Source organism: Gossypium hirsutum, chromosome A12 (genome assembly GCF_007990345.1).
Source record: "Gossypium hirsutum isolate 1008001.06 chromosome A12, Gossypium_hirsutum_v2.1, whole genome shotgun sequence".
NCBI classification, from domain to species: Eukaryota; Viridiplantae; Streptophyta; class Magnoliopsida; order Malvales; family Malvaceae; genus Gossypium; species Gossypium hirsutum.
The window spans coordinates 88027892-88044417 of NC_053435.1; the positions used below are offsets into that span (position 1 = coordinate 88027892).

General features: G+C 37.1%; 1 non-coding gene across 1 annotated transcript; it reads left to right on the forward strand.

The window, feature by feature from the left end:
* Positions 1 to 15360: 15360 nt before the first annotated feature.
* On the forward strand, positions 15361 to 15467 carry LOC121212041 (small nucleolar RNA R71). The gene has a single exon (XR_005907252.1). It is a non-coding gene; the product is annotated as a small nucleolar RNA R71 (small nucleolar RNA).
* The last annotated feature ends 1059 nt before the right edge of the window (positions 15468 to 16526 follow it).

Below are 16526 nucleotides of genomic sequence, written 5' to 3' on the forward strand. Positions count from 1 at the left end.
TCACCATGGCCCGCTGGTAGGTTGCCCCTGCATTTTTCAACCCAAAAGGCATTACCTTGTAACAAAAAGTGCCCCACAATGTTATGAAGGTGGTTTTGTCCATGTCCTCAGGATGCATCTTTATCTGATTGTATCCTGAGGAACCATCCATAAAGGAAAATAACGAATATCCTGCCTTGTTGTCTACCAAAGTGTCGATGTGCGGTAAAGGAAAGTTGTCTTTTGGGCTAACTTTATTCAAATCCCTGTAATCAACACACATTCGTACCTTCCCATCTTTCTTAGGCACTGGTACAATGTTAGCTACCCATTCAGAGTACTTCACTTCTTGCAAGAATCTTGCATCGAACTATTTCTTGACTTCATCCTTTATTTTTAGAACAATATCTGGCCTCATTCTTCGCAACTTCTGTTGGACTGACTTAAAATCCTGTTTTATTGGGAGACGATGTACCACAACATCAGTATTTAAACTCGGCATATCCTGATAAGACCATGCGAAGATATCCTTGAACTCACGTAGTAATTCGATCAGCCCTTGCCTTGTATCTTCGTCAATAATCATGCCAATTTTCACCTCTTTTCCTTCCTCTAAGGCTATATTCTCTATTGGCTCTTTTTCATGTGGCATGATTCATTTTTCCTCCTGTTTTACCATTCTTAACAAATAAGGAGACACATCACAATCTTGAACATCTTCAAAATCTTGAGATTCCTCTAAACACATGTTTCGCTCGCAAGAGAAATCAGGAGTTGCAGTATTAGTGCTCATATCATTGATATCTAGGGACCTGTGAGGGTATGAAAGAATATACAAAGAATGAATGAATCTAAGAATGATTGTTTATGTGCTATGAATAAAAGAATAAGAATTTCCAAAATTTAAGGAATATTGGTTGATAAAAATGAAACCATATTCGTCCAAATTGATAACATAGTTATGTTTTATTAAAATAATAATAGATGAACATAAGCCTATTTTCACAAATGATATCTTACTACTCCTAGGCCCTAGAGTAACAAACATGTTTCGAGAATTACTCTGAAAAATTCCTAAAGACTACAGGAAGGTCCTCCGCAGTCCAATTGTTCAGAGAGCTCCCCGATTCGTAAAGGCAAATGCCCTCGAGGCTTCCTTGCTCCAATCCCTCATTGTGTACAGCATTAATTTGATGACTTTCTTCTACCAGCAACCCTCCTGACTTAAAGGATTTGAATATAGGCGAGAATGTCATCGGTTCCCACTCCACTTCTCCTCCGTTCAAATGCGTCTTTCTTCTCGCTTGGCGCCTCTCAATCTCTTGCCTCTTGTGCTTATGGTCCGGCTTGAAGCCCAAACCAAAGCGATCTTTCTTCTCCATCAGTCTTGGGATTTGAACCCCTCCTTGCAACTGTCTCCCTAGTCCTTTTCCTGACAATGCTCCCTTCCCCATCATTATTTGCAAGGCCATCCTTGTGGCTCTAGACATTTTAGGTGCCGGCACCTCACTTCCTTCCAAAATGAAGGTTGCATTGATGATTTCTAAAGAGCGGAAAGAACACTCAATAGCCTCTTCATTCACCTCGACATAAGGGGCCTTGCTAGTGACTGCTGCTATAATGTCCTCCTCCGCATTGATGGTTATTAACCGTCCATCTGTCACTAACTTTAATTTTTGGTGCAATGAAGAGGGCACTGCTCCTGCCGAGTGTATCCATGGTCTCCCAAATAAATAATTATAGGAGGGCTTGATATCCATCACCAAGAAATCAATCATATGTATTTGGTCCAATTTCCAAAGGGATGTCAATTCGTCCCATCACTTTCCTTTCGATTCCATCGAAGGCTCTTACCACATTGTGACATGTTTTCATATGCGAACTGTCAATGGGTAATCTGTTCAATGTGGATAATGGAAGGACGTTCAAAGCAAACCCGTTATCAACGAGTACACTTGGAAGCGTGTATCCCTTGTACCGAGTAGTAATGTGCAAGGCTTTGGTTGACCCTATGCCCCCAGGCGGAATTTCATCATCATTGAAGTAAATGAAATTGTCGGCACTGATGTTATTTACCAACCGGTCCAACTTGTTAACAAATATGTCATGTGTGATATATGTTTCATTGAGCACTTTCATTAATGCATCCCGATGCACCTCAGAACTCAGAAGTAGGGCCAATACTGATATGCGCGCTGGCTGCTTACGCAACTGTTCGACCACACTATACTCGCTATGCTTAAGGAACTTTAAGAACTCCTTAGCCTCCTCCTCCTTTACCGGCTCATTGATGGGTACTTCAGTCTCTTTCTCCTTCTCGACCTCGACACATTTTGTCCTTGTGGGCTCCACACTGACGCCCCCTGTATCATAACGTTTCCCACTCCGTGCATGGGAACCTTCATTTTGCACGCCCCTAGACGCATTGGCTATACTCTCCCCCTCAGGTAGTGTTACACTGCAATCATAACTCCATGGCACCCTTTTGTCTTCTTGTAAGGGAAAGGATTGGGTTTATGGATGATGACCTTGGGCCTGATTTGCGCCCCCACTTCATTATTTCCTGGCAAAGAAATAATAATTCTTGGTCGGTTGGTTCCTTGTCGTTCATTTTCCAGCACACATATTTGTTTTTTGTAAGAGCTACCCTCAAAAATCTGTAGCTCTTTGTTAACCATAAGGCCTTGTACCCTGGCCTTGAACTCTTCACAATCTTGGATCATATAACCCACATTTCCATGGAATTCACAACAGTTCCCCATTCTTTCTCTACCTTTTCCAGAGGTCAACATCCTCTCTTCACCATCTCCTCCCATATTACTTTCATGGGTGTCTTCACCTCAACAATATCTTCTTTGATTCTTCCTTCCCTAGTTTCATCAATGGCATTCACTCCTTGATTGCCATGATCTGGTAATGGGTTTTCAGTATTAGGGGTACTATCGAATTTCACAATGCCTATCTTGATAAGCCTCTCCACGACCTTTTTGAATCCGGTGCAGTTTTCAATCGAATGCCCCAGTATTCCCGCGTGATATTCGCATTTAGCATTTGCATCATACCATTTGGGGTACGGTGGCTGTAGTGGTTTTAAGTGAAATGGGCAATGGCATGTGCATCGGATAAGCTTTGATAAAGCTCACGATACGTCACAGGGATAGGCGTGAATTGCATCCTTCCCGAATTCTGTCTTGCGCCCGATTCTTGTCTTCGAGTACTTTGTTACTCAACCGCAGCTGCTTTGGGTTGACCAACTGTGATTGTCCTCGAGTTGAGGCTATTCATGTTGTTCACCTCGTTGTCCTTTCTCCTTGGGGTTGATCTTTTAGTCGTTTCCCCCTCAATTTTACCGTCCCTTATGGCGTTCTCAATCATCTCTCCTGCCAAAACTATATCCGCGAAACTTTTCGTGGTGCTTCCAATTATGTGAGTGATGAATGGCGTCTTTAAAGTGTTGATAAATAACATGGTGGTCTCCTTTTCTAATAGTGGTGGCTGTACTTGCATTGCCACCTCCCTCAATCATTGTGCGTATTGCTTAAAACTTTCATTAGGCTTTTTCTCCATGTTTTGAAGCGTGATCCTGTCTGGCGTCATATCAGTCACATGGTTGTATTGTTGCATGAAGGCTTGTGCAAGATCTCTCTATGAACCGATTCTTGCACGGCTCAACTGATTGTACCACCTAGCCGCTGCTCCTATTAAGCTATTTTGAAAACAATGGATCAATAGTTGATAATTGTTCACATACTCAGTCATTCTCCTACAAAACATTGTTATGTGTGCCTCTGGGCAAGTAGTCCCGTTGTACTTTTCAAACTCCGGCATCTTGAATTTGTGAGGAAGTACCAAGTCTGGGACCAAACTTAAGTCTTTGGCATCAATCTCGTGATGATTGCCAACGCCTTCCAAAACCCTAAACTTCTCCTCCAACCACTTGCAATGATCATCCAACTGTTTTGAGGATTCGGTTGCCATTCTTTCCTTCTCCATCAGATCCAGATCAGGAGTGATAGGGTTGATCGGGCTATCAACCAAATTATTTCCTGACCCAGATGGGAAATTCACAGGGATTCCAGCATCAACCGGCCCATGTTGAGTTCTCACAGTGACAGATGGCCTTCTAGGAGGTGCCTCGGTTTGCAATGGCACATGAGGCGGAGTAAAACCCGAAGGAGGACCCTCATTCTCCTCTTCAGTGATTGCCATGGGAGCTTTTCCTTTATCAGTGGCCCTTAACAGCTGAGCCATTTCAACCATCATATTCCTCTGAGCCTCTAGCATTTGCTCCCTCATGTCATTCTGTATTTTGGCCAACTGTTCTTACAATTGGTCTTGCATATCCTTTTTGCAATTGTTCGAACCTTTGATCCATACTCTTAGTTTTAGTGCGAGTGCCGTAAGGATGTGTGATTTCTAGATTTTCTTTTCTACCTCTCTGGAAGTAAACTTTAACTAATTAGGATCTTTCTATAACTTTGAATGCATATGATATGGTGTAATACAAATGCATGAATGCAAAAAGGCATCGATCTCGATTCAATCTCATTTAGAAAACTTTATTTAGAAAAAGAATATCTTTACATATAAATGGATTACACATACACCTTTACCCTAATGCCCAAAGTTCTAACTTTATCTAACAAAAGGGCTAACTCTCGACCTTTATCAGACACTGACTCATACATCATACTCAAAGCATCAGCTCGTACTGCTAAGTCTCGAACATATTCAGCAACCTCTCGAATCTGGGCTAAGGCTTCACCAAAGACGTGATCTCTTTCTCTGACCTGTCCTCTAGACTGCTAAAGCTCTCCCTTTAGATAATCTTCTCGCGCCTCGAGCTGCTCAATCCGAAGTTCACCATCATGTAATGCCCCTTCCAAATCTTCAACCTTACTTCTTAGCTCTTTTAACTCGATCGTAGGATCATGGTTTCGATGCCAACGAAGGGATCTTCCAAGCTCAGTTACCTTGGTCTTCAACCCTTTATTCTCTTCCTCTAATGCCAAATTCTGCGACCCTATCTCTTGGAACTTCCTCTCCCAATACTCGGCTCTAGCTTTTTCCTCTTGGACCTCTTTCTGCAACTGATCTGAAGACCCTCTTACTCTCGCTCTCCTCAAGGATACTTGTGCCTTTTTGTAATGCTCCTTTAGATCATCTCGATCTTCCTCAATCTTCCTCTTTTCTTTTCTCTCTTTCTCGACCTCCATCCTTTGAACATCGACATCTAAGCTCAAGTACATCTTTTCTTCTTTAAGCTTCACTATCCTCTTTTCGAGCTCCAAGTTCTTTCTCTCGAACTCTTGCTTCATAATTTCTAACTTCGAGGGCATCACTTGTAAATATTTCTCTATCGATCGAGCTCCTTCCACGCTTGGCTTAGGGATGTTATCATTAATCCTTTTTCCTCTCCATTCAACATACTCCAGAGTCGTAGCAGGGCTAATAGCTACTCCCTTTAATCGACAAGTCTTATTCCAAGCACTGGAGATCTCACTGACTTTCCTCTTGTAGTCAACTCCTCTATACACGAACTCACTTTAAGCTAGCCCATGAGTTGCTGGTACGAACTGCCTCAATCCAAGCTGCCTCAACACAAGTAAAGGGGCATAACCAATGGCACCCCAAATTCCCAACAGAGGAACCCAATCAAAACTGTCGCATTGGTAAAGAATCTCACCAGGAATCATCCACGGAGCCCTCCACTCAACATCTTTTGACTGAAGGTTCTGAAGTAGCGCTATCCAATTCTCTTCCGGCACATCCACTTTCCTAGATAAGGCTACTATATCTTTCAACGGTGAGTAATCCTCGAAGAAGACCCGACAAACCACGTTGTCTATTAATCAGAAGTGACTGTAGAACCAAGCTAAAAGTAACTGAGCACAACCAACAAACCTGCCTGCACTGGCCCTCCTACATGTATTCAAGGACCTAAATGTCTCTGCCAAGATTGCAGGAACAGAAGTGACCTGTCTACTAAGACGATAAAAGAGATCCGTGGTCGCCTCGTCTACATATCCCAAGGCCCTAGGGAAAACCATCAATCTGTATAAGCTTAAGACAAAAATGTCTACCCTCTTCGCCTCGTCTGGATGCGTCTGGATCAGTTCTTTCAGAGCCCCCCGCGGAATACATTTACTCTTACCCTTTTCCTTGATTCTAGCCATGATCCACTGCTCACTCATCCCCGTAATGGCCATCAGCTTCTTACCAAAGGCTGGGACACAAGCAGCTCGAGAATAAATCCTATCATACTGAAATCTAGGACACCGAAGTAAGGCGGTGTACTCCTCCACAGTAGGCACTAAATCCACCTCCCCAAAGGTAAAACAACTGTATGGAGGGTTCCAAATCTGAGCGAGAGCTCGAAACAGATGCTCATCAATCTGAATATCAAGTAAGTGAGGTAAATCTCTGTAATTACCGTAGAATGACTGTTTAGTCTCATTGCCCCACTGATCCCAAATCTCCTTAAGCTCCTACAGATTATTCTGTGTGACACTGATGCGAGTGTAGTCTGGCAGCTCCGACATATACCCCACAGCTATACTATCCCCTTTTTCTAGTTGAGTTTGCTCAGACCATCTATGGATGTTAGCGTTGCCCTCCACTCTATCAAGAAGTCCATTCTCCATAATAAAACTTCCTAACTTAGAAACTGACCGTGAATTAATACCTTTGTAAATGCAAAATGACATGCAAACAAAAGAAAAGAAATAGTCAGTATCACATGATATCAATAAATCTCAACGATAGTCTATAAGGGTAATATCTAAATTTTAACTCTAACTAAGTTGGGCTCTTACGATTTTTCAATATGAGGTTGTTTCTAAAGTTTGAGGTACCCGAACCAGCAGATTCCTCGATTCTCACCCATTATAGGCTCATTTGAACTGAGTTCAGTTCAGGGGAATACATTTCCCTATGGCTACACAGAGATGAAAATCTCACGAAACCACAGGTACGGATGTATCCCGAAAGTGATCCACTATCCTGCACGAAGGCGAAAACCTCACGAAGGCGTAGTTTCTCACTCCCACTTAAGGGTATGACCACAAAAGTCGTGCAAATGCAATGCGTATCAGAATATAGCAACACATGTAATAATACAAACACATGTAATGCAAAGAGGATTAAATTTTAAAATTTTTAATTTCTGATATTAAGACAAGAGATAATCAATTACACAGCTTGACTCTCTTATTAGTCCCCAGTGGAGTCGCCAAGCTGTCGAGACCATCTTTAAATCGAGTTTTGGAAAATGGGAATCGACTTTAAGAGAAACGAAAACGGGAGTCGCCACCAATCTTTTTAGGTGTGATTGGATCACATTTAAAACATTTTGTTTTAAAATCATTAATTTTAGTCTACGAAAGTCGAGAAAACGGATTCGGGAGTCGGTTACGCAAGAGGAAGGGTTAGCACCCTCGTAACGCCCAAAAATTGGTACCTAATTGATTATCAAGTGTCTCTAATGTCGGAGATTTAAAAATTTTAATATGCAATCCTCTTTAAAATATTTTGATTTTGAAAATTGAGGTTCACTTGTATCAAAATATTGATACCAAGCTAGCCTTTTTGGAAATCCCTATCTTGAAACAACAAAGCACCATATCCAGTAAGTTAGGACATATCGCCTTGAAATTCCAAGAAAGTCGCTTGCACTTTGAAAACTTTTAAAACTTAGAAGGGTGCTTAACTATTCGAACTCAACGAGAAAAGTTGCAACCCAATAAGTTAGGGCGCTATTTTTCTCGAAATTTCCAAACGCCAAGCATTGCCTTTATATTTTTCGAAAACTTGGAAAATTGATGCATGAGGAATCACATTACATTATAAATCATGCATGATAACATATTATCGTAATAGGTAAATAAAACATGCATTTAAACAAAATGATAGCAATAATTTAAAGATCATGCATTAGATACATACATATAAAAATAATAATAAATATAGCAAATCTTAACAACATACGTACAAAGATATACATAGCATATATTGAAGATGAATAAGCAAAACATACAAAGTAATAATTAAAAAATGCATGATATACAATTTAATATATATATATAAAAAAGGGTAATATAGTATCAATATACACATTCATAAAATATAACATCAAATAATAATTATAAAATAACATTTAATACTTAAATGATATATACAATATAAAAATATAAAAGAGTTAGTATATATAAAAATATAAAATAAAGTGAGTAATTGTTAACAAGATATACATATAATACAATAAAATATGATATTTAATAATAATTTTAAAATAGTATTTAATATACAATATATAATATATAATAACAAAAAATTATAAAAGAATAATAATTATATATAAAATAAAAATATATATTGGTTTAGAAAAATAATGTATAAAATACCAAATATGTAAAAAAATTTATATTTATAATAAAATAATTATATAATATATATAAATATAAGTTTAGAATAATATAAAATAAGTAATTAATGATGAAATATACGTATTATAATATTATAATATCTTCAAAATGTATAATACTAGAATATAAGTAAAGTAATTATTAACATATAAATAAAAATAAGTATATAATACAAGTTAAAACCTTTAATGATAATATTATATAGATAAAAAATATATAATAGTATAAAAATAATATAATATAAAATAATTATAATATAATATGAAAGTATATATGTAAAAATAATATATAATATATATAATTAATAAATATATTATACAAGTAAAAATATAATAACAATAATATATAAATAATAATGTAAAATAATAATATTTCGTGAAAAGTAATATATAATAAATATAAACAATATAAATAATACATAATAAAATAATTATATAATATATAATATAAAAATAAGGTTAAAAATAAAACAAATAATAATAATAATAAATTTATTTATATATATAATAGAAATAAATATATAGGGTTAGTTTTGAAATTCAATAAAATTACAGGGGCGAATTTTTTAAAAAAATAAAGCTGAATTAAGGTCCTAATTAAAACATACGTAAAACAAAAGGGACTCATTGGGCAAAACGCCTTATTCCCAAAATGGCAGCGTTTTAACTCTGGACTTAAAATAGCTATGGCAGGGACTAAATCAAAACTGAAACAAAATATTAGAGCTAGATCATAAATAAAATAAAACATAATTATAAACAAAAAAAGGTGGAAGGACTGTTGAGTGATTAACCCAATCCTCAAAAACACGCGGATCCTTCCCGGGTAATCGGGTCAACGCGCGGGTCCTGTGCTTTAGAACGACACCGTTTTGAGCTTATTAGATTAAATTAAAACGATGTCATTTCATTGAGGCTATATAAGCCAAATTTACAGCTTAAAAATCATTTTTACGCCGGTCTTAAAAAAAAGGGGCCTAAAACGCTCTGCAGAAGGGAAGAGTAAGGTCCCCGGCTCTGGCCTCCGGCTACAGTGCAGTGCTTGCACACGCGCCTCACGCACCGCCGTATGTGGTGGTCTGAAGATTTAAAAACCTTCGTCCTTCCACAGGTAACCTCTTTTCTTTTAAACGTTACTTGTTTTTAAAGAAACAATTCGTATATTCACCTAAGGAAAAAGAAAAGAAGCGAAACATAAGATAAATAATCACCTTCTAAAATAAACTGTTTCTTGTTTCTTCTGTGGGTAATATCTGTATATATTTTATTTCTGTCAAAAAAGCTCTCTTTACATTGTTTTGATTCGGGCTTTTATAGCCACTGCGTTATTACATAAACTGGGAAAGAAATCTTCAATTTCTTTCCATTTCTTGTCTACTGTATCCACCGTATCTTTGACCATGTTCTGCTGAGATTCCTTTGATTTAGTTTCCTTTTTCTTGCTCTGCTTTTTCGTATCTGTTGTGTTTCCTTTTTCATTTTGCAGGTACCCGAAGATCTCAGTGATGGTCGTGTTGCTTGTGACGCGATTTGGGGCCGAATAGAGGGACGACCGGTGACCGGGGCACTGGTGAGCATTGAAGGCCCTTGGGATAGCGCATTAATGGCGGCCTCGATTTCGGGGACTAAACAGATGCTCCCTGAACCCTTTAGAACCTCTTGCGGCCCCACAGTGTTTAGGAAACCCTAGGGTTACCTGCTTCCCATAAGTCCTTTGAGCCTTTTGGGTTGTTTTAGATTTGGGCTTCGGATGTAAATGGGTATAGGGCAGTAGTAGGCTTATGAGGTTATTGGTATTTGGGCTGCTGGGTTACAGGTTGTAACCGGTGTTTGGGTTTAGGTATTTTGGGTTACGGGTGTAATAGGGTTTGCTGGGTAGTTTTAGGCCTGCTGGGTAGTAACCGGTCTGTTTGGGTATAACGGGTCTGAGGTACTTAGGCTTGTGTTTGGGCTATTGTAAACTGAACTTTATATGGACTGTTATATAAACAAACATTTATTTATTTATTTATTTATTTATTTAAGGCCCGGTTAAATTTGGGCTATTACACCATAAATTATATTAATATCTCTTTCGGGAGTACAAATAACCGACTCTAGGTTGATTAATTGAAATCTCTTTCTAATTAAAACCCCTATTGCCGTATTAACTCGATCTATAGATTTCCCTATTAGATTTATGTCGCCCTATTTCTACGGTTGCATGCAACTCCACTCAATTATGCAAGATCTACTCTTATACAGGGAATTTTGTTCCACTGAATAAGCACATCAATCATGAATTAATATCCTGAAAACATTAAAAACATGAAATAAGAACACATAATTGATATCAAGAACAAATATTTATCATGTAATTCAGAACAAATGAAATAATAAGATTCGTCTTAAGTTTCATCTTCCCTAGATATTTAGGGAATTTAGTTCATACTGTGTGAGGAAAACATCTCAAAAATAGGAAAACCACAAAACATAAAGAAACCCAAAAACTTCGAGAGAAATTAAATAGAGATCTTCGGTGTTGAAAGAGATCCTACTTTCAAGCTGAATCCGTTGGCGTTCTTCATGTAATTTCTGCTTTCTACTTTGCTTCCTGCCTAGGTCTTCTTCTAGTATGTATTTATAGACTTTTGAATGCTCAGAAACCCTAAAAATTGGCTTTTTTCGTGTGTTTGGGAAACAGGAAGTGATATCGACACGGGCTGGCACATGGGCATGTGGCTTGCCCGTGTGGATAACATAGGCGTGTGCCCAGCCTGTGTGGAAAATACCCAGGACATGTGGATCCTGAAAACTTCGATTTTGGCCCCTTTTTTGCTCCTTTTGCTCTCAAATGCTCTCCTAAGTATAGAAATATGAATTTAAGGGATTAGGAGCATCAAATTCACTAATTCTCATCATAAATCATCCAAAAATATGCCAAGCATGGAATTAAAATATGTCACATTTATGGTTTATCAAATATCCCCACATTTAAGCATTTGCTTGTCCTTAAGCAAAATCCTCAACTCACAATTAAAATTAATTCTTTCAACTTATAATACTCATCAATAGTGTTTTGAAATAATTCACAAATAATCATGCTTGAAAATTCAACTAAAAGAACATTAAAGTCTCAAACAATCCAAGTCGTGTATTTTAACATGAAAACATAGGTATTTCCCTTTATCTAAGTAATTACTTTTAATTCAAAACCAACAAGAGTTGACATCCTCACTAAAGATTCACTCAAATCACTCAAAGTGTTTAAGGTTCAGAAATAAGCACTCAGTAGTCAATTATGAAAAGTCATTACCATAGGCTTGCATGAAAATCAAATCTCCACCACTGTAATTTGAGATGATACACAAATCAAAAGGTCTTTAAAGGGTTGTAATGGGGCTTTGGTTAGGGGTGTGAGTAAAGGCTGAAAAAGAAGGTTAGAATCGAGATTAAATTGAAAAAATAGACTAATGTTGAATAATTACATCAATGGATAACTAATCATGAATAAAAACGAGCTTCTCTTCAAAAATTAGACTGTTCAAGCTCAAGCCTCATAGAATTAAGTAGTAAACAATGTGTATTTTTTTTTCAAACAATAGAGATAATAAGCAATAATATGCATTTTTTTTCTTTTTTTTGAATAATAAGAAATAATTTACTAACTGAACAAAAGAACATAGTCAGGCATCAATTCAAATCAAATCTGGACAAAAAGGGAGTTAATAAAATAGGAAAAATTCTCAATGAATCAAAAAGAATGAGTTATGGGTTAATATTAAGGGTAAATTAAGAATGGTGTTTTAGGCTCGAAAGGGGTTCACTAAGGGTTAATTATGAAGGTAGGCTTTTTATGGGACAAGTGGGTTAAAGCCTAAGTGTCTTTATCATCTCATTATATCAAATCAAAGGTGTGGTCTCGACATGTATAATCGAAGCAAGTTCTAGAATAACAAATCAATATTGACACACTCATAACCTATAATAAAAGTGAGCGAGAAAAATATGTGCTCTAAAGGCTCAAATTCTCACAAAAATTTATGGCTTTTGATGTCAATCCTATAAATTTCAAACTTCAAGATTATACCTCAATTTAGGGAAACAACCTAGAAATTTTTAATTCTGAAAAATCAACTTATCATGCTTGATTCTCTAATGTCTTAAAGTTTAAACAATCAATACACAATTACATATGACTTAATCCAAAACATATCAATAAAAATCATAAATCAATAAAAAAATCATTCTAATAGAAATATGAGAAAATTACTTAAAAACAAGACATAATTTAGGGATTTTCTAATAATCATATAAATAACCTCCCCACACTTAAGATATACATTGGCCTCAATGTATGAATATATATAATGATAGTATAAGTAGAATATCATAAGAGAGAGAGAAGTGAAACTGCCCTGAATTTTGGATGAAGTCCTCAAATTAGGGACTACCAAAATTCTAGAGAAAGCTAAATGTAGTGCATGATTCTGAGCAAGCTATTAAGAAAATAAACATAACTGGTGCAGAAGTTTAAAGGATTACTCGATTAGGAACAACCATATTAACTAAAATATAGTTCAAAATATAATATACAAGTCTTTAAAAGATAATAAGAAACATAAAAGATAAATAAAAATAAAAATAAAATAAAAATAGGAATAGAAATAAGATAAAATAAAAAGACAAAATAATAAAAGAGAAAAGGGGTTAGGGTTTCTTTTATGGGGTGACACGGTTGTGTAAGGGTCCCTATTGGGCCACATGGCCGTGTCATATGTCCGTGTGGCTTGTTTTCAACCCGTGTTCGTTGAGGGAGAAAATAAAAAAGCCCAGTCTTCACATGACCTAGGACACGCCTATGTGTCCAGGCCGTGTGGTCCACACGGCCGTGTCGCACGCCTATGTAGTTTCATTTAAGGCCGTGTCTCTGTCAATTTTTGGGAAAATTTTAGCCCTGTTTCCATATGGCCAAGTATACACTAGTGTGTCCAGGCCGTGTGGGTCAAAAAACCTGCATTTAAACATGAAAAGAAGTAAAAATAAACTAATTAGTAGGGTTAGTGCTCGAGTTGCCTCCCGAGAAGCGCTTATTTAGAGTCTAAGCTCAACTTACCTCTCATTCGCATGGTCATAGTGGTCTGAGGAGTTGAAACTCCTCTCTCCTACTATCAGTTCTAGCATCAAAATAAGGTTTAATTCGAGTACTATTTACCTTAAAAGTACCAAATTTTGAATGAGTTACCTCAACTGTACCATATAGGAAGACATTTAGTACCGTAAAGGGAGTTGCTCCGTTTGCATTAGGCTTTGAAGTGACAACTCGAACATCCATTTTATCTAACAGTACCTGGTCCCCAACCTTGAATTGATTGGTTCTATCCTTAAGCTCGACATGGTGTTGCTTCTGTTCCTCTTTAACATAAGTCCGCCATTCGTCTAGTTCATCTATCTATAGCATTCGGCTTTCATGGATGGTTCCATTGTTGGTGCATGAACTAGAACATGGTTCATTTGTACTTTTTGAAAGAGTTTCCTGTAAAGAGGGTTGAATCCCATGATTAGTCTTATTAACAGGATTTAGAGAATCTTCTTTATTACTTGATGTCTTAATCGAAGCACGAGCTTGGAGCGTGATCGTATCATCACCTACACGAAGTGTGAGTTCACCTGTTCCAATATCAATGATAGTTCTAGCAGTTGCTAAAAAGGGGTGTCCTAAAATTAAAGGGACATCACTATCCTTATCCATGCCTAGGACAACAAAGTCAACTGGGAATATGACATTAATACTTGCCCCTAAATCAACTAAAGCATTATTTTCATTTAAAATACCAATTAAACAAGGAATAGTAAAACTCTCTGAATCCTTCAATTTGTTGGGTAGTTTATTTTGTAAGATAGCTGAGCACACTGCGTTTAGCTCCACATGCGACAAATCATCTAACTTCCGTTTGTTTTCCAAAAACTCCTTTAAAAATTTAACTGAGTTGGGCATCTGCGAAAGAGCTTCAATAAACGGTAAGTTAATATGCAACTTTTTCAAAAGTTTAAGAAATTTACCGAATTGTTCATTTGTGCGGTCTTTCTTTGTCGCGTTCGGATATGGCACACGAGGTGTATACCCCTTACTTATCGGTTTTTGTTTACTGTGGCTTTCATCAACTTTACCTTTACTTACCACACTTTCTTGCCTTGGTTCTGGTTTGGACTCAACTAACCCTTCTTCATCTCAAACAGTAATCGCATAGAGCTACTCTCTTGGGTTAGTTTCGGTGTTGCTAGGCAAGCTACCTTGTGGTCTTCCTGAGATCAGCTTAGCAAGCTGACCTATTTGATTCTCGAGCCCTTGAATCGACATTTTCTGATTTTTAAGTGTTGTTTCAATGTTTTGGAAGTGAGTTTCTGACACCGAAATAAACTCCGTCAATATCTCCTTAAGGTTCGGCTTTTTCTCTTGCTGGTAAGATTGTTGTTGAAAGCCTAGAAGGGGTTGTGGTCTCTGATTTCCTTGACCACCCTAAGAGAATTTGGGATGGTTCCTCCAACCTACATTGTAAGTATTACTATAGGGATTATTCCGAGGTCTAGAATTGTTACCCATATAGTTGACTTGTTCGTTCGTTGTGCTAGGGTCGTAGGCTAGGCATTCTAGATTATTCATCCCTCCTCCATTTGTATTATACTGCATCACCGGATATACCTGCGTAGAGCCATACAAACCATCAAGTTTCTTACTTAATAGTTCTACCTGGTTTGCTAACATGGTGACCGCGTCTACGTTAAAAACACCGGCTGTTTTTTGGGGCTTCGTTCTCATGACTTGCCACTAATAATTATTTAGTGACATCTCATCTATAAACTCATAAGCCTCCTCAGGTGTTTTATTATTCAGAGTCCCACTAGCATATGCATCGATCAATTGCCTAGTTGAGGGGTTCAAACCGCTGTAAAAAGTTTGAACCTGTAGCCATAGAGGTAACCCATGGTGAGAACACCTTCTCAATAAGTCCTTATATCTCTCCCATACATCATATAGGGTTTCCAAATCCATTTGTACGAAGGATGAGATATCATTTCTAAGCGTGGCTGTCTTAGCCGGTGAAAAATACTTTAACAAAAATTTCTCGGTTATTTGCTCCCATGTAGTGATAGAAACTCATGGTAGGGAGTTCAACCACTGTTTAGCCTTATTTCTCAACAAGAAGGGGAATAATCGTAGGCGAATGACATCACGAAAAATGCCATTTATCTTGAAAGTGTTACAGAATTCTAGGAAATTGGCCAAATGAGTATTTGGATCTTCGTCCTGCAAACCATCAAACTGAACAAACTATTGGATCATTTGAATAGTGTTAGGTTTCAGTTCAAATTTATTTCCAGCAACAGCAGGTCTAACAATACTCGATTCAACCCCAGTTAAAATGGGCTTGGCATAATCGTACATAGTATGAGGAGCAGGATTCAGATTTACAGGATTTACAGCAACCACTGGAGGTAACTGATTATTTTGATTTTCTACCATCTCCTCAATGATAACGTCCTCTTACTCTTCTAGTGTACTCTGTCGACTCTACCTCGCTTCTCTACAATTTTTGCGAGTTGTACTTTCAATCTCACTGTCGAATACTAGAGGTCTTGACGGGTTTCTTCTAGTCATAAACTAAAGGAACCTGCCAAAAGAAAATAAAAGAAAAGTTAGTAAATTAAATTAAAAACAAAAATAAAATGCAATAAAAAATAAAAATGGCTAAAGTAATAAAAATTAAGTGTTCATAATATTTTAGTCACCGGCAACGGCGCTAAAAACTTGATGATGTTACAAACTAACTAAAATATGACAAAAGCAAGCGCACCTATCAAATGGTAGTATAGTTACTGTGACTTGGGAATATCGTATCCACGAGGGCTAAAAGTACTAGTAATTACTATCTTTTTATTATCTAGCCTATAAATTGAAGGATTTGTTTTAAAATCTAATCTTAACTAAACTAATTACTAAGTGACAGAGAGCGAATTGGGAAAATAATCGAAGAAAACTTATGAGAGAGACAACATCCAGGAAAGAATCCACCTAGACTTTACTTATTATTCTAAATCTGAATTAAACGATTTATTCATTTGACTTGATCCGTAGAAATCCCTA